General features: G+C 37.0%; 1 long non-coding RNA gene across 2 annotated transcripts in view; it reads left to right on the top strand.

Annotated features, from left to right (window-relative positions):
• The window catches only part of LOC308617266, a 70,754-nt gene that overhangs the window by 23,542 nt on the left and 25,664 nt on the right, over positions 1–21,548 (top strand). For both annotated transcript variants that reach the window (XR_014015843.1, XR_014015844.1), the window contains one exon: positions 7,103–7,210. This is a non-coding gene — a long non-coding RNA (uncharacterized lncRNA). The remainder of the gene's footprint in view (positions 1–7,102; positions 7,211–21,548) is intronic.

The raw sequence follows: 21,548 nt of genomic DNA, 5'->3' as shown, positions 1-21,548 counted from the left end.
TAAAATGCAAAGAGCAGAAGTTTTAGGGGCCAACTAACTTAGATTTAAATCCTGGTTTTCTTTTGTCATTCTGCTTTTCTGGGTAACACACCAGGGTGAGGTAAATTATATTTAATTTATATGAGAATCAGACCGATGGGACACAACTAAGAATTAAATGACAGAAACATAATTCCTGCCATAATGCAGATGTTACAGAAATATTAATTTCTTCTACTTTTCTCTGAGTAATGTTATAAGCCAAAACACTAAGCAAATGTTTTTACTACTTGTTACAGACTCTCTTGTTTTTCTCAGCAGCCCCTTATCTTAACTCTTTTACTTTTGTTTCCTGTACCACTGGACTCTTCCGCTTTGCAAGGCTGCTAATCTTTTACTGAACAAAAAATGCCTTTTGTCTCATTACCTCCTTAGGAAATACATACTCACAAAGATCCTAACATTCTCTGGAGAAAAATGCTGTCTGAATGCAAACTTTAATCAGCCTGAATTGCACATACATAATTATACTCCATAATTTAGTTTTTTATGTTTATATTCTTTTGAAATTAGTTCCTGATTATAAAAATAAATCAGCTAATTGTAGAAAATACTAAAAATACAGACATTTATTTTAAAAAGAAAACGTCCTCCAAAATCCTGCAATCCAAGGGAAAAAACCTACATTATTAATATTCTCAAATATTTTCTTACAGACTTGCACTGTGTGTGTGTTTATAAATGGGATTTTATGGCTTATTTCACTTAAATTTTATCACTTAAATTATTTCACTTAAATTATATATATTGTTTTCCTTTGCCATTATAAGATGATTTAATAACGTAGTTTTTAAGGGTTGCATGTTTCATTTTATAGCTATCCCAGTCTTTTTTGTTTGTTTATAACCCCCCTATGAAAGGAGCCAAAATAAAAATTTCTATTCAAATTACCATTGCTTGAAAAGTGGGACTAATGAGAGAAGACAAGGTATAACGAATGTTAATCTTATAATGGTTTACTTAATAATTTGGAGAAAGTGTAGAGTGTACAGCTGGGATTTGGCAACAGAATAATTAATTATAATATCAAAATTTCAGTATTAATGAGGGACTCAGGTATGATTTTATAATTTCATGTTATATATTGCTATTATGAAAGTGTTCATAATATTTTGAATTGACATACCATCTTTGTGATTGTTTGGAAAGCAGTCATTTTCTATAAATATCTGTTGAAACAAATGGGAATAAAAATGACTTTGTGGGCTTCCCTGGTGGCGCAGTGGTTGAGAGTCCGCCTGCCGATGCAGGGGACACGGGTTCGTGCCCCGGTCCGGGAAGATGCCACATGCCGCGGAGCGGCTGGGCCCGTGAGCCATGGCAGCTGAGCCTGCACGTCCGGAGCCTGTGCTCCGCAACGGGAGGGGCCATGACAGTGAGAGGCCTGCGTACCGCAAAAAAAAAAAAAAAAAAAGACTCTTATCTTTATATTTCTATGATATAAAGAGTATTTTTCAAGAAGGGAAATACTGGCTCCTAATCTTATGCAAAATGCATATGGTAGATGGATAGGGGTTTATATACTCACTAAAAGAAGAAAATTTCAGATTTTTAGATTGTAGTTATTTTATTTCATATTCAGATTGCTCCATCTACTATTAATCACACCTGCTATATGAATCCAGGCAATTTTTTTCATTCAGTGACTCTTAAGTTTTCTAATCTGCAAAATGAAGGCAGTTGAACTGGAAAATTTCTAAGGTTCGTAACAGCCCTAAAGTCATGAATTTCTGTATTCTAAAAGGTTAACTAGCATGTTTTTTTAAGAAAATCAAAACCTAATCAAATCATATTAGTTGCCTTATTTCTGAGAATGGGAAAGAATGTGCTTAAAAAGCTTTATTCATTTTTTTGAGACATACTATTATGTAACAGTTATATTAAAACATAAGAAATTAGAAAATTTCATCAAATATCATGATTAATTATAGCCACTGATTACATAGAACTATACTGTGGGTGTTTCCATACTTCTTTATAATGATCATTATTAAATATTTGAGTTCTAACAAAAAGGTCTATAAAGAGTGTAAATCCAACGGCCAGTGACCAAAGTCTAACTAAATAGACTAACAGTCTAACACACTGTTGTACAAACATGTGTAGGCACCAAACATGCATCAAAAAAAAAAAAAAAAAAAAGAGAGAGAGAAAACCTGCTTAATTAAAAAAAAAATCCTATTATCAGAGTACTATTGGTTTTGACAAGACAGCCATTTCATTAAGAGATAATGAATGAAAATATTCGTTCATCTTGTAAGATAAAGGATTACATAAGAAAGGATGCATTATTCAGAATTTCAATAGTTTAAAATATTTGATAGTATAGATTATTTTGGTTGGCCCAATAAATACATTCCATCAAAAGTTATTTTTCAGGAGTGTTTTAGGAGTTACAGTCTTATCATATGAAAGCACATTATAATGTGCATTCTTGTTAGCAGTGCCTCTTTGGCTTCTTTTTGACCCTTTTACCCAAATCAATTTTCACATTCTTTAGTTATATCTAAACAATGCCAATATATTTGGTCACAACCTAGGAGAAAAGTGGTCAGAGGTTTTGTTGGGATCCTGTAGATGAGGACGTCATTTACTGCTTCCATTTGTCACATATGCACACAGCTGGGGCCTCAGGGCGTGGTCAGGGTGGCCACAGAGATCACCAGAGGGTCACTTCAAACATGACTGTGACCCATATGGCTTCTACTCTTCACTCCTATTTTTAAAATTGCTCAGACTTTTTCAAGAAATGTGTAGGAACATGTTTGAGGCGTAGCTTCACTTATTTTACTGATAAAGAGTCTCTGGCATTAGCCAAACAGACTTCTTGGAACAGTAACTGTTTTTAATGGCAAGCTACCACGTCCTCTAACAAAAACCTCTTCCCTTCACATTTTTCTGTAAGCAGTTTGCTTATTTCCACGTTAGTGTTTACATCTTTCTTCTAAAAGCCTAAAATGCCTTGCATTTTGGCCAAGTGAACTATTATCATTTTTTTGGCTTCTAAATTATTTTAAACAAACAAAAATATTGATTGCATGAACTTTCATTTTCAATCAATATTCCAGATCTGTTAATAGGAACTAATGTTTCTGGAGGTGTAAAGAGGCCACCATTAGAGCACTAAAAATAAATAAGACAAAAGCATGGTCATTGACTGTTTTCAACTACCAAAATTTGTGGCCAAGAATCAAAATGTGGGTATTTCAACCTGCAAAATAGCTGTAGTTAAAATATAAGCTGTTTAACATTAACTTTAATGTTAGCAACCTCGCAAATGCCTTCTCTACAAGCCAGGACCTTGTAGAAAGCCATAAAAGGGAAGGAATATAATTTCGTTTGCTGGCACTTACTGAAAGGCTAAAATAGAAGAGTAACAGAAATCATATTTGCCAGCTCTAACTGAAGGAGTTGTGAAACATCATCTCAGAAGATTGTAAGTTATTGTAAAAATGTTGTCATTACCATGTTATGAACTATGTTTTATAGGAGTTGAAACTTTTATTTAGCTGAAAATTATTTGAAGCAACAAGCAGCAATTAAGTAACAGAAAGATCTAACTATGTTTTTCAAAATGTATTCGATACAGTGATATGGAACATTTTAAAATTAGTTTTGAGTTGAAATATGGTAATTTTTTACTCCCTGGTGAGAATTGGAATTTTCCTGGTGATAGTTTCCAACTATGATAATATAGTTTTCAAGTAATGTCTTTGAAGTAATTCACTTCTTTTTCTAGTTGATGGACTAGAAAAAACAATAAGACTATGTTGTTTATTTCATAAATTCTGAATATTTTTTGCCTTGATTTTTAAAATTTTATTGAAGTTGATTTTATATTTTAAATATAAATTATATATATATTTATATAAGTATATATTTTATATATAGTTGATTAACAGCATTGTGTTAATTTCTGCTGTATAGCACAGTGATTCAGTTATATATATATATATATTCTTTTTCATATTCTTTTCCATTATGGTTTACACAGGATATTGAATATAGTTCCCTGTGCTGTACAGTAGGACCTTGTTGTTTATCCATCCTATATATAATAGTTTGCACATGCTAGTCCCAAACTCCCAATCCATCCCCCTCCCATCCCCTCCCCTTGGCAATCACAAGTCTGTTCTCTCTGTCTGTGAGTCTGTTTCTGTTTCATGGATGTGTTCATTTGTGTCGTATTTTAGATTCCACATATAAGTGATGTCATATGGTATTTGTCTTTCTCTTTCTGACTTACTTTGCTTAGTATGATAATCTCTAGGTCCATCCATGTTGCTGTAAATGGGATTATTTCATTTTTCTTTTATGGCTGAATAGTATTCCATTGCATATATATACCACATCTTCTTTATCCATTTATCTGTCGATGGACATTTAGGTTGTTTCCATGTCTTGGCTATTGTGAATAGTGCTGCTGTGAACATAGAGGTGCATGTATCTTTTTGAATTATAGTTTTGTCTGGATACATGCCCAGGAGTGGGATTGCTGGGTCATATGGCAACTCTATTTTTTGTTTTTTGAGGAACAACCATACTGTTTTCCATAGTGGCTGCACCAATTTACATTCTCACCAACAGTCTATAAGAGTTTCCTTTGCTCCACACCCTCTCCAGCATTTATTATTTGTAGACTTTTTCATGATCACCCTTCTGGCTGGTTGAGGTGATATCTCATTGCAGTTTTGATTTGCATTTCTCTAATAATTAACGATGATGAGCATTTTTCATGTGCCTATTAGCCATCTGTCTGTCTTCTTTGGAGAAATGTCGATAAATTCTGAATTTTTTAAAGCAAATTTTGGCATATGAAAGTTAGCTAAAGCACACTTATTGTAAGAACTGGCTTGATTCTTACAGTGAGTTATTGCTCTCTTTTAAAATGGCTTATTGTCTATGGCTTAAGTAACATAACCCTTACAAGTATGTGTATGTTTCTATAGAGATTGCACAGATTTTGCAAAATTCATAAGTTTAGAATTACACATATGTATATGGAATTGTGAGTTACATAGAGAAAGTTTGAATAACATGCCACTCTATCAGAACTCCCCCAAATAAGTGTCAGCTATGGAGTCTTTTTGCTGTTGCTGCAATAATGCACACTTCAGTTCACCTGAAAAAATGACTCCCCATATTGACTGCTGAAATATGCCATTACATTCTTCTGGATTTTCAAATGTAAGTGTGAATGCTTTATGGAATTATTTTTCATTCCTTTTCTAATTACAGTTTTTCAATCTATGTAATACCCAAGGGAATATAACAGGAACATATATCAATTTATATCTCTGTGGGGGTTTTTTTGAATAAAAAGAAAATAAACTTTTCTGACTTTTTTTCTGAGATTGCTTTTTTATAGTGTCTGAAAAACAAATTTATCTTAAAATTTATATTCAATATAAAGCCCCTTGCCAAATATGGATTTAGCTTTTTTTTTTTCTTTCAGAGAACTTTGTTCCCTTTAAGAACAATTTCTACTCTTGAGGCTCTAAGTCCCAAAATAGTTTTAAAGTGGAAAAAGTGTTTTTTAAGGAACCTAAATACTCATTTGCTATCTTAACTGAATTTACGAATGACTCTCTCCTTCTCTGCCTGCCTTCACTCACATAGACTTCAATAAGCCCACCACACACTATTTCCTCCCTGGATCAAGTGCTTTGCAGGTGCCTTATGTGCTGTCCATGGCCAAGGCAATGCAAATGTTATGCAAATGAGCCCCTGGGATACATGTTAATAAAAGGTAAACAATTCAATACTATGAACTGGCTGGCTTCTTTGTCTCCAAATACTGAGCTATTACATATTTGCAGAACAGATTAAGGCAATGGATGAATTTACATACAGCTTCATGCTCTGTACAGAAATATAGTTGCTTCAGTATCAGATCAGCAAAACATGACTCCTCTGAACCTAGAAGAGAAAATCTTGACCTTGCCTCCTTCCTTATATTAGTGGTTTGGCTCACCAAAGACAAAGACCCTTAAACTATTTGGGGAAGTAGGTTCTTTCATCGGTTTGGGGACTTCTCTAGACTTCTGTTTTATATGCTCTCCAGCTCTGGCTGTGATATTTCCTGGTGTCTTCAAACACTTGAAAAGACAAAATCTCTGCTTTCAATTCTGCATTTGCTTCTTATCACACTAGGAATTCTCTCCCAATCTCAGCTGCCTATGCATTTTTTTTTCTTTTCTTGGCTTTCTACCCATGATATTCCTTAACCTAATTTACTGCTTTGAATTTCTATGTTGAAGACCATCCATTTTCTGTTTACTTCCCTCCTCACTCTTCACTGCATCTATCAGTGCTCTGATGCCCACTCTTCTTAAAAAGATGAGAGAATAAAATATAAGTAGAAATTGAGGGGTTGTTTTAAATCTCAAACAAGAAAATTATTGATGTTACACCTAGTTGGTATGAATTATGGTATTACACCTCGCTGGTATAAACACGCAAGCATTGAAGAAATTGCATATTCTTTTACAACAATAATTTTTACAATGTAATTCTGACCCTGAGACCCCTTCCCATTGGGATGACAGGAAGTTCAACCCCAGGCATCTTCAGTCCTCCCTCCCTCCCTTCCCCTCACCCCATCCCAGCCCCAGAATTATGTTAGGGGAAAGAAATCAAGTGAGATGCAAAAGCAATAGCAAGTGGTACTGGTATAAGCATTTGTTTCTCCTCTACTTAGGACTGATTGTTGATTCTGCTTTGACAGATTGTGTTTTCAACAGAAACCATAAATTTTTATTTTTGTGTGAATTGTCCCAAATTGTAAATGTTTATTTAAATGCTGCAGTTTATATAAAATACAGCTTTGAGCCAATTCAGCCCAATGGCCACCATTTTACGATTCCTGCCTTGGACTTGATAAATACCATAGGGCACTTGCCAGTAGGATGCTTCTGCTTTCTGCCCTGCCTAACAGCAAGAGGTCAGCACAATGCCTCTGAGATAGCAGGTGCTCAACAAAGGTTTAGTAAAAGGAAAGAAAGCCTTCTCATATCAGATAGACCTGGAAAAAGTATTTGACATATTGGTTTATTCTTTGCAGACATTCCATAACGCCAATACTATGGGGAGTATATTAGTAAAAGGAGAGACCTAGAGGCTGGGACTCCAGTGCATGATGTGCTTCAAAAGTCCAGGCAAGAGCTAACAGGTGAGGTTTGAATCTGGACATGGAGGATGGGAGGAATGGAAATCCAAGGTGCAAGAGATGATTTAGAGTAAAATGGATAGAGTTTGGTATCAAAGATACAGAGAGTGATTGGGGGAGGGCAGACTAGACATAGATGTCTAAGTTTTAAAGAGTGAATGGTTAGAAGGGTGAAGTTTCCCTTAATCAAACTTTTGGTGAATGAAGAGTTAGTTTCAGAGGCTCTGTAATCTGTTCTGTTTTGGATAAATCACATCACAAAGCTCTACATCTTAAAAGTCTCCATTGGCTCCCTAGTACCACTGGGACAGATTTTAACTTCTCCTACCTGGTCTAAAAAGGCCTTTAACATATGACCTCAAACTGCTTCACTAAGCCCTATATAGCACCCTGAATGCTTGATGTTCTACATCTACTCGCATACACTAAATTTTTCCAAAACATGCCAGGCAAGTGCCTCAGGCATGTTGTCTCTGTCTTCAATGCCTGCTTTCCTCTTCTCCACCCAGAAAACACATCCTAGTCCTAGCACCAGCACTGAAGATGTCACATTGGTGAAGCTGTTCCCAGCTCTCCCTGGCAGAGCCGATCACTCTTGTTTTTCTCTGTCATGATAGCTCTTGTTCATAACTTCAGTAGTGTGTTCCATCTCTAGTCTATGGGCTTCTAGTCTATGGAAAGGGACCGTATAATATTTATCTTTGTATTGCATTACTGCATGTAGTTGCAATTTAAATATTTGTTAGAAAGATGATTTAAACGTGTGAGAAGAAGAATGGGCTGCAGTGTTAGATTAAGAGTATTTTAGGGAGAGACACTGGATATGGGGGATTTGTATGGTAATCTGGGAGAAAACTGTTCCAATAGACCAGGGCGAGGAAGTCTAGACTCTCAGTTGCTAAAGACAATGCCAAGGAAGGAAGAGGGAGCAGAAAGAACAGACTACCTTTTAAAGAAGTCTAGTTATGAAGTAAGTGAAAAAGAGGATGGCTTTTTTAAAGTTGAAAGCAATAATGAGAAAAGCTTAACTTAAGTTTGGTAACAACTTGGGCCTTGATTTACCAAGGAAAAGAGGGATTAACTGAAAAAAAAACAAATGAGGGAAAATTAAAGGTACTAGAAGAAGGTGTGTTCAGAGGATGGGAAAATTTTGGAGAGATCTCTCTAAAACAAGAGCAAGAAAGGAAAGGATAGTTTAGATGAGTTATGAAGAGAAGGAGCGAAGTGGGGAATTCATATTAAATGGCCTAAATCTTCTCCCTGTTGAGAGGGAGACAATCAGAAGTAAGTTTTAGATAGATAACAAATAATAGTGAAGTCAACAGAAAATAAACCAATAAAATCAGAAAAATATTATTGAGAAACACTGAAAACCCAGCTGAGGTCAGGGACCATAAATTTATGGTCCCTGTAATACACATCACTTTGCAACATCCTTCAGCAATATGCAGCCATGGAATAGGAGTGGAGAAAATAGATTGTGTCCAGGATTGGGGAATAGAGTGAAGGTGCTAATGAAAGGAAAGTCTAATTGATTCAACATGGGATCTTTAAGTAGGTAATGAGGCCAAGGAGGTAGTCAGTCTTTCTCATACCTGAGGACAGTACAAAGGGGTTAAAAACCAAGAGTCACGATGGGCACAAACAACAGATTCCATAGAGGCATGGGAGCTCATGATGTGAGGAGAAGGATGCTGTGGACTGAGAAACGGATTTCAGACTTTGATATCTTGAAGGACCAGTTCTAGGTAATGACCAGGATGTCTCTGCCTGAGTTGGACAGTTGGGCCGAGAGGGTTGGAAGGATCCCTGATGATCGTGGTGGTGGGGCGTGGAATGAAGAGACAGAGTTGGATCCAGGTGTTGAAGTTGTAGACGCTGAATCTCCTGGAAGTCAGTAAATAGAAGCTTTAAAGAAAGCAATAACAAATAAGAGTTACAAAGGAGAAGGGCTTGATGAGCAATGGTTGCAGATCCTTGGAGCCTGAAGGAGAGTGGGCAGTAAGAATAATCTCATCCCCTTGATTCTGCTTTGGGGGAGCAGGACAAGCAGACATGTCCTTTTGAGAAGGCAGAAGGGAAGTGGTATCATGAAGGGAAACCAGAAAAGATAAAAAGAAGGAGGGAATGTCCTAGGCAAAGAATGAATTTGTTCACAATAGACATGTTAAATATGTACTAAGGTAAATATAACTAACACTAAAATAAATTGCCATTCAGAGGTTATCAGTTTAAGACATAAAATGTTTAGCAACCAAAGGATTTTGTAGCTAAATGTATTGCTGCTATTCATGAAATACTTTAAAATAAACTTACATCTCAAAATGTCCTATAACCAATAGACCCTAGCCTAGGATTAATTTCATTATTGATTTACACTTCATTTTAGATCATAATTTTTGGATGCTTAAAATTTCCTGGATTTCCTCCAATATACAATATAAAATTTTAAAAGATAATAAAATAATTCACAGTAGTTCACTAAATTTTGTAGTTTACTAAAGTTTACTGAGTATAAAATATATACCAGTTATTGTGCTATGAACCAAAAATGCTCAGAGGGGTCATCAAAGAGTATTTCCTTTTTTAAGAATGCTGAGATTTCAAATGATTTTTCATTTAGTATAAGTATGCAAATAATATTTAAATATAATCAGAAAATTGGGTGGCATTTAAAAAATAGATTATTTTGAACTTTAACCTTATTATTAATAGATATATTTAAATGGTTCAAACATGAAAACAATTCTAAAAGATTATAATGCTGTTTTAGAACATTAAATATAATGAAACTAGGTTGTTTATGACTTCTTACACATAAGTCTTACACCTAAAACACTTCATCTTAATGTAAGTATTTATGCTCTGAGAAGATTTGGAAAATGTAGATTTGTGTCTGTCATGTCTGTAATTATATCTGTTTTATAAACTAAATAAATATTCAGAAATTAGTTCCTTTGGGTAGAAAGTAGAGCATAACTCTAATGTCTTATGTGAAACTTCTAAAAGTTTTGTGGTTTTTATATTATCTGAAGATTTACTTTATTAAAAGTAAAGTAAATTAAAAAACAAAGTCATTGAACCATCAAAGAAAAATGGTTTTGAAATATAGTTCTTCGTTGTGGTGTATATGAAAAGCAATTTTTGCTTATCATATAATTTTCCTATTGGGTAAAAAGCAGGAAAACTGTTTCATGATTAAACAGTAACCAAACTGCTCATTTACCCTTTTCTGCCTTTTTGTAAAGTCACAGGTATATGGCTGCCAAATCAAAAGGAGCCAAGAAAGGGTATAGGACTCCATGAACTGAGTCACTGTAAATTGAATCCACCATGTCTACAGATTCTGTTTTATAAACCAATATTTCTCCACACACTGAAAGAAAATTGCTAAACTAAAATGCTAATATTTTACTTTCTCTAATTATTTTACTACCAAAGCTCCTCTAGTTCCAGGTATTTATTTTCAAATTGGTATAATAAGTCTATTCAAATCAGTTTATATGTCCCCAAAACAGCTCTAAGTTTTAACTCTAGCCTATACTTCCCCTACCTTTGAAAATAACTTGAGTGAGTGTACAGAATTAGTATCATTCAGTAAGGTTTTTTTTAAGCTGATGATTTATTTCAGAGAAAACGAAAACTCTCTACTATTTTAACTAGTGACTTTGAACAAGTGGCTAAAAATCTTTTAAAAAATATTGGAATGCTTATTGTGAGCATTAAATTAGACCATGTTTGTACTCAATAAATATTAGATTCAAATTAACTGACTGATATTTGGCCGAAAGAAAGAAAGAAAGAAAGAAAGAAAGAAGGAGGGAGGGAGGAAGGAAGGAAGGGAGGGAGGGAGGGAGGAAAGAAAATACAGAAAGTTGCATCCCACCAACCAAATTCCTTCAGATGCCTTTTACTCAGAGAATTAAATAGGCTCTTCCCAGAATATTTTAAATGTATGTTTGTTAATTTAGAAAGTGCTAGGAATATATCTATTTATTTAATAAAATACTACTTCAGTGGCAGAATTTGGATAGCCCTATGGATGCATTATAAGATTTGAGTCTCATATTCCATTGTGTTGGAAATCTTTAAAAGAAGTATTTTTCCATGTCAAAATCACACCTAATGCTGTATTTTTGCATAAAAATATTTTTTTGTTCCTGACAACAGATGGGGGTGTAATAAACATGCTTGAATTTCTGTGCTTCCCGAAAGACTTCTCAAAGATGAACTGTGAATGAGGACCATTTTTTCCATTGGCTGTGAACTGGGGTTTGAGAAAACAGGAGGGAATAAGCTTGGCCAGGAAAATGAGCCCTATACCTCTAATGCCCTGGAAGGAAGGAAAAAAGGAAGGAAGGAAGGAGGAAGGGAGGGAGGGGAGAAATCTGGATTTGTCAGGATTTTCAGCCACAATTCCAGCCTTATATTTGCTAACCACCTGTTTCTTGTCCTCCAGCTTAGTTCTTTTGCTGTCCTGACCATGTATGGCTAGATACATCTTGATTCTCACGTACATCTCTGCCTTCAAACTTGACTCGAACCTGCCCTACTCTATTCTCTTTTCCCCAAAGGTATTATGTGCTCACTTCCAGCCAATGATTGTTTTGTGCCCAAGGTCATCCACCTACTGAAGCCTCCCCACCTCAACTCGAGAAAGTTCAATTCACACATCCTCCCACTTACACCTTTATCACTACTGCACAACCCCTCATTCTTTCCGTAAAACTGCACACTCATAAGGAGAGTATCTTTAGGAAAGGTTCTCGATGGCTATGGAAAGTTCAGAGCTCTCTCTCTGCCTCAAAGCAGGAGTTAATTTAAATCATCTCAAACAGATTAAGTCTCTCTCTCTCCCTCTCTATCTCTCTTTCCCCACCCCACACTCCTGAAAAATCATGTCTAAAAGTGATTTGTGATTCAGCTCTTGAAGCAAGGTGGGCAGTTTTAGTTGCAAGTTAGGTTAATCAGTTGTCTTTGTTTTAAAAACCTTGGGATGAGGAGGTGCTTCCACTGACAGACCAGTCAAGATAAGCTCTTCAAAGGGTCTGTCAGGAGGAGACAAATTACAGTGGAGATTACTAATGAGGGTAGTTAATTTGTTCCTGCTCTTCTCCTGTCCTATGACTTTCCAGAAAGGTTCAGAGAGAAAAAGTCACACAGCTTTACTGCAATTCATTCCAGTGGCTCTCCTAGGCTTGTGGCTAAAAAGTTTAACTATTTTAGGGCTTCCCTGGTGGCGCAGTGGTTGAGAGTCTGCCTGCCGATACAGGGGACACAGGTTCGTGCCCCGGTCCAGGAAGATCCCACATGCCGCAGAGCAGCTGGGCCTGTGAGCCATGGCCGCTGAGCCTGTGCTTCTGGAGCCTGTGCTCCACAATGGGAGAGGCCACAATAGTGAGAGGCCCGTGTACCGCAAAAAAAAAAAAAAAAAAAAAGTTTAACTATTTTAAATATCCATCTCCTTTCTTCCTATAGCTATTTATGTCCACTTACCTTTTTGCTGAATTCATGGCAGCTGTTCAGTCTCCCAGAGCTCCTGCCTATTGGTCTCTCATAGCATTTGATGTATTCATGATGTCTAACTTATATCAACCCTGTTTCTTCTGCCTTGCTGCCTTACACACAGTCTCAAGGTTTCCATCATTGTTCAGTTTTTTAAGATTTTCATCATAGTTACCTGTGTCCTTGTCTGTATAAGTTAAGGACTGAGACCGCATAACAATCTTAACAGAGGCATAGAAAAAAATAATGTTTTTTTTTTTCTCTTTCTCATGAAACAAAAAATCTGGAGAGAGTTACTGATGCTGGTTCATCAGCTCAAAAAATGTTAGGACTTAGGTCTTTCTGATCTTCTTGACATTTGTGATCACAGGGTGTCTGTTGTAGCTTCAGTCCTCAGGTCCAAATTCCAGGCAAGACGAAGGAGAATGGGGAAAAGGCCAAGGGACCACATACCAGCTAAATCAGCTCATCTCTTTAAAGAGATTTCCCAAAACTACACCCAGTCACCTTTCCTTACATTTCACTGGTCAAAAAGAACTCTAGGAAAAATTACAAAGTTTAATATTCTAGGTAGGCTCATTGGCCTTCACACAAAAATTTTAGGTTTTGTTAGGAAGGGGAAGAGGAGAATGAGTGTTAGATAAGCAACAGGCAGCATATGCTACACTGTCCTTTCTCTTCTGTTGGATCGTAAACCGTTACTCATAATGAAAAGAGCATACAGTTTTGAACTAAGGACCTTGAGTGTGATGGTTAATTTTATGTGTCGACTTGGCTAGGCCACGATACCCACATATTTGGTCAAACACCAGTCTGGATGTCACTGTGAAGGTACTTTTTAGATGTGATTAACATTTAAATCAGAAGACTTTGAGTGGATACTTTCCATAATGTGGGTGGACTTCCTTCAATCAGTTGAAGGCCTTAATAGAAAAAGATTGAAGTCCCCCGAGGAAGAGGGAATTCTGCCTCCAGATAGCCTTCAGACTTGAGCTGCAAAAGCAGCTCTTCCCTGGGTCTCCAGTTTACTGACCTGCCTTGCAAATTTCAGACGTGCCAGTCCCCCCAGTTAATACACACACGCATACATACATATATACACACACATCCTATTGTTTTTGTTTCTCTTGAGAACCTTGACTAATACACTGGTTTTGAGTTTTAGGTCCTAGACTTACTAGTTGGTTACTAGTTGGGTGACTTCAGACAAGATGCCTAGGACTCAGGATTAGTTGGACTAAATCAGGAATGTTAAGGCTGTGCTCTAAACATCTTGAGTAGATGGGTTTATGGTGGGTGAGGAGGGAGGAATCTTGGACCTTCTCATTTCTGTACTCTTATTTCAACTGCACCTTGAGTTCTGTTTAGTTGTTTTTTTAATTGAGCTTCTCCATTAAATTCCACTTGAAGAAGTGGATCTATTGATTAAAATAAAACACCAAATGTAAATCAACTATACTTCAATTAAAAAAAAAACACCAAGGGATCTTTAAGTCTCATTCCAGCTCTAACAAATGTGTCATAATTAAATGGATTCAGCTTGAGACATGCTGGCATCTCTGACTGGTGGGACCAGTTGGGATTGTGGCTAAGGGAACTGATCCTCAAAGTAGATGAGCTGCCCCCAAATATCAATGCCCCAAATGACCATGCCCTAAGAAGAGTTGTGAACCTAGACTAGATTAGTGTAGATATACAGGAGGTTCAGTCTAGTGTATAGGGAACAGCAGTAGGCATTTGCAGATGGTGATGATAGTTGAAGTCAGGTAGATTATGGTGTCATAGGTTAAAACCATTGTTTAGTTTGATCTGAGGCTACCCAAGTAATTGTCTGCTTCTCCACCTGAGGTGAGGGAGATGCTCCTGGTATACTCACTCCTGATCAGCTTGCTTCAAGAACAGAGGGGTTGGGGCTTCCCTGGTGGCACAGTGGTTAAGCATCCACCTGCCAATTCAGGGGACACAGGTTCAAGCCCTGGTCCGGGAAGATCCCACATGCCGCGGAGCAGCTAAGCCCGTGCACCACAACTACTGAGCCTGCACGCCTAGAGCCGGTGCTCTGCAAAAAGAGAAGCCACTGCAATGAGAATTCCATGCACCACAACAAAGAGTAGCCCCCGCTCGCTGCAACTAGAGAAAGCCCGCGTGCAGCCAAAAATAATATATAAATAAAATAAATTTTAAAAAGAACAGAGGGGTTTATCTTGATATGCGAATCTCTTTTATCATGGTGAGCCTGGCTCCTGCAAGTAAGGTCTAACACCGGTAACCTTTTTATTGTCTGAGATGCTTTGTTCACAGGAGATACTCAATAAAACTATGTTAAATAAGTAAATCCTCTGTAACACTGCAGCTCCAAATATGAGCCCAAAGGTTGGCACAGTACTGTATGTAAAAACATCATTTCCGGGCTTCCCTGGTGGCGCAGTGGTTGAGAGTCCGCCTGCCGATGCAGGGGACACGAGTTCGTGCCCTGGTCCGGGAAGATCCCACATGCCACAGAGCGGCTGGGCCCGTGAGCCATGGCCGCTGAGCCTGCGTGTCTGGAGCCTGTGCTCCGCAACGGGAGAGGCCACAACAGCGAGAGGCCCACGTACCGCAAAAAAAAGAAAAATCATTTCCACGTTCTTAAGGAGATGTCCTCATTAAAGTTTATACCCCACCAAAAAAAATAAAAGCAAATCTTTGTTATCCAGTTGCAAGAACATTTCTGGCGAAAGACTTAAATTAACAGGAGAATTGATATATGTTGTTATAGACCATCTCACCATGCTATCTGAAAATACTTCTACAAATAGAAAAAAAAGGCATTTTTATCATAATATGGTGAAATATAATACAAGTGGAGTTTATTGTTGGAACTCTTTTATTGACCCAAACTAATTCTCTGTGAAATTTGACCAGTCTGCTTTTTGCCTTTCATTCATTATATTCTATAACAGCTTTAGGAAAGGTGGTTTTGACCAAAAGGGTATCAGATATAGCTTAAAATTAATAATTTAAAATCTTTGGCAGTATAAGTGATTGAGAGCACTTATTTTTTTCTTTTTAATTAGTAGTATCTGGTTTCAAATCCTGAGTCTAAATACTTACTAGCTGTGTGACCTTGAACAAACTGCTTAATCTCTGTAAGTCTCAATTCCCTCACTTGTTAAGTAGGGATAATATTAGTACCTATTGCTTGATAGGGATTGATTTTAAAGATTTTATGAGAAAGTTTGTAGAGAATACTTAGTTAATACTTATCCCTGGCACATAATGAGAATTTGATAAATGTTAGCTATAATTATTCCACTTTGAAACAAAATGATGGCTGCATTTAATAGATATAGATCACCTTTAATTTCTAAATAGAAGTGGCATCTTGTAAGTGGCAGCAATTACAATGCTCTTCTATTTACAGAGTTTCTTGTTTGCACATTAAAAATATTATCTTGATAGTATCATGGTCTAAAATGGCTCTGCTCACTCTGACTTTGGAGAAAGGTTCTCACGAAATGAAAAGTCATACTTTAGATCATCAGTATAGGATCAGAGAGGAGATGAGGTCGGGAAAATCAGTGATGAATGATGAGGAGGGAGGAGAGGGATGGAGGAGCAAGGGAGGGAGGCAGGTAGAAAAAGAAGGAGGGAGAGGGAGGCTTTGTAAACAGCTTAGGGCAACTGGCTTCTGGGTAATTGGAGCTGAACCCTCAGGCACTGGGGCTGATTAACTACTGAACCTCGGCTCTCCCCTCCTTAGAGACCACCTCCACTGAGCACCCCTGCTGTTCACACTTTTTTCTTCCTAGTAATAATCTCAGGGTTGTCTCAAGGTGATAGTCTCAGGAGCTACTTTCAAAATACCTGCAGCTAGTGTTAATAAATTGCAGCTAGTGTTATTTTACTACTTATAATTTAGGAATTCAAACACTGTAAGATCACAATTAAGGAAAAACTATGGGGAAAGTTATGAAAGATACTAAGTTTACTTAGGAATCACCAACGTAAAATTTAGCTCAATGACCTAAGGATAAGTTTGGAATTGCTGAGTATTGTGAAATGAGGAAACTAGTTTTTAGCCAGTCAATGGGCTTAAAGCTAAGACTGAAATCAGAAAGACTGGCAACTGGCAAGAGAAGTTAAAAACAGGGCTGACTGAGGATACCTGGTTGCATTAGTGAGAAGGCAGTTGGTCTCTCACGGAGACTGGCACCGTTGACATTTATTCTAGCTAAGAGTCAAGCTGGGGAACAAGCTGGAAGCCTGAAACTCCCACACACTTCAAGAGCATCTTGATCAATACCTCCAATCCATTCTGCTATGATAGCAAGTCTGCCTCTGTTTATTTAGCTTTAATCGCTACTCAGTTAGCAATACCAGAGTTGCTCACAAATCCATATTTAACTAACATATGCTGTACACGTTTTCTCTTCATTCTTATTCTACTATCAAAAGCAGCATACGTTTTAAGTTCACATCTGTAACTAAGGATATCACATTTCTATTTTTCAGTTTTTTTCTTTTGTTGTCACTTGTTCTGGTGCAAGGTCTTCATCTTAGCCAAGAAGAGTGAAATGCTCAGTAACTGAGGAAGACAGTTTTCAGACCAAGTGGGTGTGTTATCTTGGGAAACCCTCAACCTAGAATTTTGTAACAGACGTAAAAAAGTCTCAAACTCCAAGTATTGAATAATAATATTCAAAGCTTCTTGCATGAAGAATTCACACATATGCCAGTATCATTATTATTTTCCTTATTTACACTGAGTGATAATGTGATGAACTGGAAAGAACATTCACTCTTGGGCCACACAAACAATATTTGAATCCTGACTCTCCCACTTACTCTAGTTGTAACCTTGAGCAAATGACTTGACCTCTTGGAGTATCCATTTTCTCTTCTATAAAAGTGAGATGCTGGGCTTCCCTGGTGGCGCAGTGGTTGAGAGTCCGCCTGCCGGTACAGGGGACACGGGTTCGTGCCCCGGTCCGGGAAGATCCCACATGCCGCAGAGCGGCTAGGCCCGTGAGCCATGGCCACTGAGCCTGCGTGTCCGGAGCCTGTGCTCCACAACGGGAGAGGCCACAACAGTGAGAGGCCCGCATACCGCAAAAAAAAAAAAAAAAAAAGTGAGATGCTGCCCATTTTGGAGAACTGTTAGAATGAGAAGAGAAGATGTATGGACAGATATAGCACATGATAAGCATTCAGTAAACTATTATTTTCATTATCCTTGTTATCACTAATCATATTTTCTCATATTGTCAAATCACTCTAAAATATTGTTGATTTTGCATATGTTCTATGAAGGTATCATATTTCATACATTTTACTAATTGGAGAACATCTGTCATTGGACAAGGCTCTTGAAAAGATAATGCTCTTAAAGCAGAGAATTTATAGAATTTATAGGGTGGTAACAGTGGTGGTGGTAGTCATATTTACTTTCAGAATCTTGGTGTTCAATTCTTTTTTAAGAAATATTGATCACTTAATAAATGCAAAGTAAGACAATTCCTACTGTTAAGAAAAATAAACTTAGTGTGGGGTATGGACAAAACACAGGGAAGAAAATCCAATGGGTGCGGTAAACATGACACAAAGTGAAGAGAAAGTTGGATAGATGGACCAGTAAAGGCTTTGATGGTCATGGAAAAATTTAACCTGAGGACATGAGGAATGAGATGAAGAGGAGGGAATTTCCAGTAAAAGAACCAGCATCATAGTAGATACAGGGAACTGGGACATGTTGGGAGATAAAATGATAGCATGCTATAAAACATTTCCCCAACTCTTTTAATAGGTCAAAAATTTTTTCAAATAAAATTTTATGCAGAGCCCTAATACGTAAAATATTTCAAAGTAGTAATTATTCTATCAGTTCAAATTTAGCACATTTATTCCTATAATGTTCTGGTCTAATGACATGTAGACATTTGAACCCCAAGGTACTAGACAATAGTTGCAGCCTCAGCATCCATTGCACTGGACCAAAATTTCATGTAACTTCCGAAACACATCTTGGAATTATTAGGATTCCAGAGAATTCATTTGAAAAATCACTGGGATAGAGGGATTTGGAGTACAGCCTGATGGGTTTGTCTTAACACAATTAAAAATGGGAGTCTTTGAAGGTTCCTTAGTGTGGGAATGATACAGAACAGCACTGCTCTAGAAAGATTAATCTTATCAATGAATAGGATAAACTGGAAGAAAAAAGATTAGAGATAAGGAGATCTTTTAATTATCAGACTGTTGAAATAGTACAAAGGGCTGAACCAGGGCCTGGAACTAAGATGGCGGGAATGAGGTATTCATTTGCATTCTACTTTAAATTGGAACTTTGTTTTCTAATAAGAGAACCCTGTTTTATGGGGGGGTTTTTTGAACATCTTTATTGGAGTATAATTGCTTTACAATGGTGTGTTAGTTTCTGCTTTGTAACAGTGCAAGAGAAGAGAACCCTGTTTCAATTTCACAGTCTTAAAGGTACTATTGCTATTATTACTTCTATGTCGAGCACATAAATTTTGTTGGTCTTTAAAATTTTCAGTTCTTTGGAAATTAACTGTTACATAAGAAATGAAAGGGGCTTCCCTGGTGGCGCAGTGGTTGAGAGTCCGCCTGCCGATGCAGGGGACACGGGTTCGTGCCTCGGTCCGGGAAGATCCCGCATGCCGCGGAGCAGCTGGGCCCGTGAGCCATGGCCTCTGAGCCTGCGCGTCCGGAGCCTGTGCTCCGCAACGGGAGAGGCCACAACAGTGAGAGGCCCGTTGTACCGCAAAAAAAAAAAAAAAGAAAGAAAGAAATGAAACCTTTTGGTTGGAAATGTTGGTCTGAAGATTTTTCCTTTTTTTTTTTTTCTTTAGAGTTTTAGTTATTTAGCTCTTGGTTCATAAAGACTCTTAGGTTACTTTTCCTGATTACTCTTAAGGTACTTAACTAAATATAAATCACATGTCACTATTTAAGTGTATAAAATTTTTAATAACTTGGTTTAAATAAGTCCAGACCCTTTAATTTCTACAGTATTTCTATTTTTTGTTACATAAACTTAAGACAGGATGTTAATTTTCCTTAACATCCTTCCTAAAGCGTAGGCTTTTCTGACACTGGAACCAGAGTGTAGAGAGAAAAGATTTTAATAGCTTTGTTGCAAGGCTTTAGAAATCAGAGGCAAATATTTTGAAGACATAAATACTATGTCTAAAGGTTTTATAACACCTTATTTATCAATCATCACCAATAAAAATAATATTCCATATAAGTAAAAATTCCAAAGAGTGGAAGCTTATTACTTTAGATGCCTTCTTTTTCCATTTTGATCACTTTGAAGGAAATCTTTTAAAATGCACTCCCCATTGGCTTGCTGTTGGAATGGCAGTATTATTCAAATCTTAATGCCTTTTTTTCAAAATTCAGATACCTTTCTGATTCATATCTTGCCACTTCTATTTCCAAAGTGCGTGATTTCTTCAGATTTCTCATTTGTTATCACTAGTCAGCCTGTGTGGGCCACCAAAACAAACAAGAAAGGAACACAAAAAAATGTGTTACAATTGCATATAAAATAAAAGTCAGTATAAATCATGATCTTCAAGACTACTTTGTGGCAGCCATGTAGCCATCAGAAGTATTTTATTGGTATCCTTTATATTGACTCCCAATGGGTAAGGTTATTGAATAAGGATTTCTGATTAAGTTGACTATTACTGTAATTTTCTGGGACATTCATAAACTTAAATATTTCCATTTGATTCTAGGTGATTTATGTTAAAAGGTATGATAGGAAGGACATAGAGAAAATATCCCAAAACATTAAATAAACTGTTGTTTTTTTTGAGAGTCATGGCTGCAGGAAATGACATCCACTTGGTGTTTGGTTTTGCTAGCTATTACAGGGGAAGTTTATTTTTCTGAGCAGATACCCCTGCACTCCCATTGTACCCTGCGCTGCCCTATATCATGGTTCATGTCATGTTGTCTTATAGAAATTTTTGTTTAAAATCTATCTGCCCCTCTAGGCTTAAAAACAACTCCTAAACGGAAGGATATGCCTATTTTATAGACACAAATATGTACCCAATATGCACTTATTAATACTTTCTGGTTGTAACTGAAAAGAATATTTAAGATCAGTATAAAACCAGACAGATGCAAGAAACTGAGACAATTAGGAATAATTTACACTTTCTGGTTCCAGTCCTTGAGGGAATCTTCTATGTAAAAACAAAAACAAAAAAACAACTTCTGCCAAGCCTTACATCTTATCTCTATCCCAGCCTTCCAATCTCCTTTTCCAGCACTTCTGGATAATGATTTAATGATTCTCTGCTCCAGGCAAGCCATTTCTTTGTGTTCATCACATGCTCCATGGAAGTTCCCTTCTATACCTTCTTTGAAATCTTTTGGAGTCAGTTCCTGGCTCTGACTGACTCTCAAGTACTTAAGGCAGAGAGGAAAGGACATTGAATATGGTCATCATTTTTAGTTCGAAATCAAAGGTTTATAAACTTTAAAAGTGACAAGGGTGGCAGGTAATTCCAACAGTAGCTCCTTTTTGTCACTTCCAATATGCGCTTTATACAGAACTAGGCCTTGTGTACACATCATTTATTATCCTGATAAGTTACTTTTAGACCCATTTTTAAGGACATAAAACTGAAGGTCAGAGAGGGTAAGAAGTATGTCCAATGGCACAAGAGAACATTACAGATTCAGGATCAAAGCCAGGTTTATCCCATAGCGCTGCAAACAGCATCCTCATGTTTTCTGGTCTCCTTTCTTTGTAAGGAAGTCTACGTTTTCAGAACCAACCTGGCATTTTCGTGAAAACTTCCCCTGACAAACTGCT

The sequence above is a fragment of the Mesoplodon bidens genome, assembly GCF_964165515.1.
Source record: "Mesoplodon bidens genome assembly, chromosome: 5".
NCBI lineage: Eukaryota > Metazoa > Chordata > Mammalia > Artiodactyla > Ziphiidae > Mesoplodon > Mesoplodon bidens.
The sequence above is the reverse complement of the archived record's forward strand: the minus strand, read 5'-3'. Positions and strand labels throughout refer to the sequence as shown.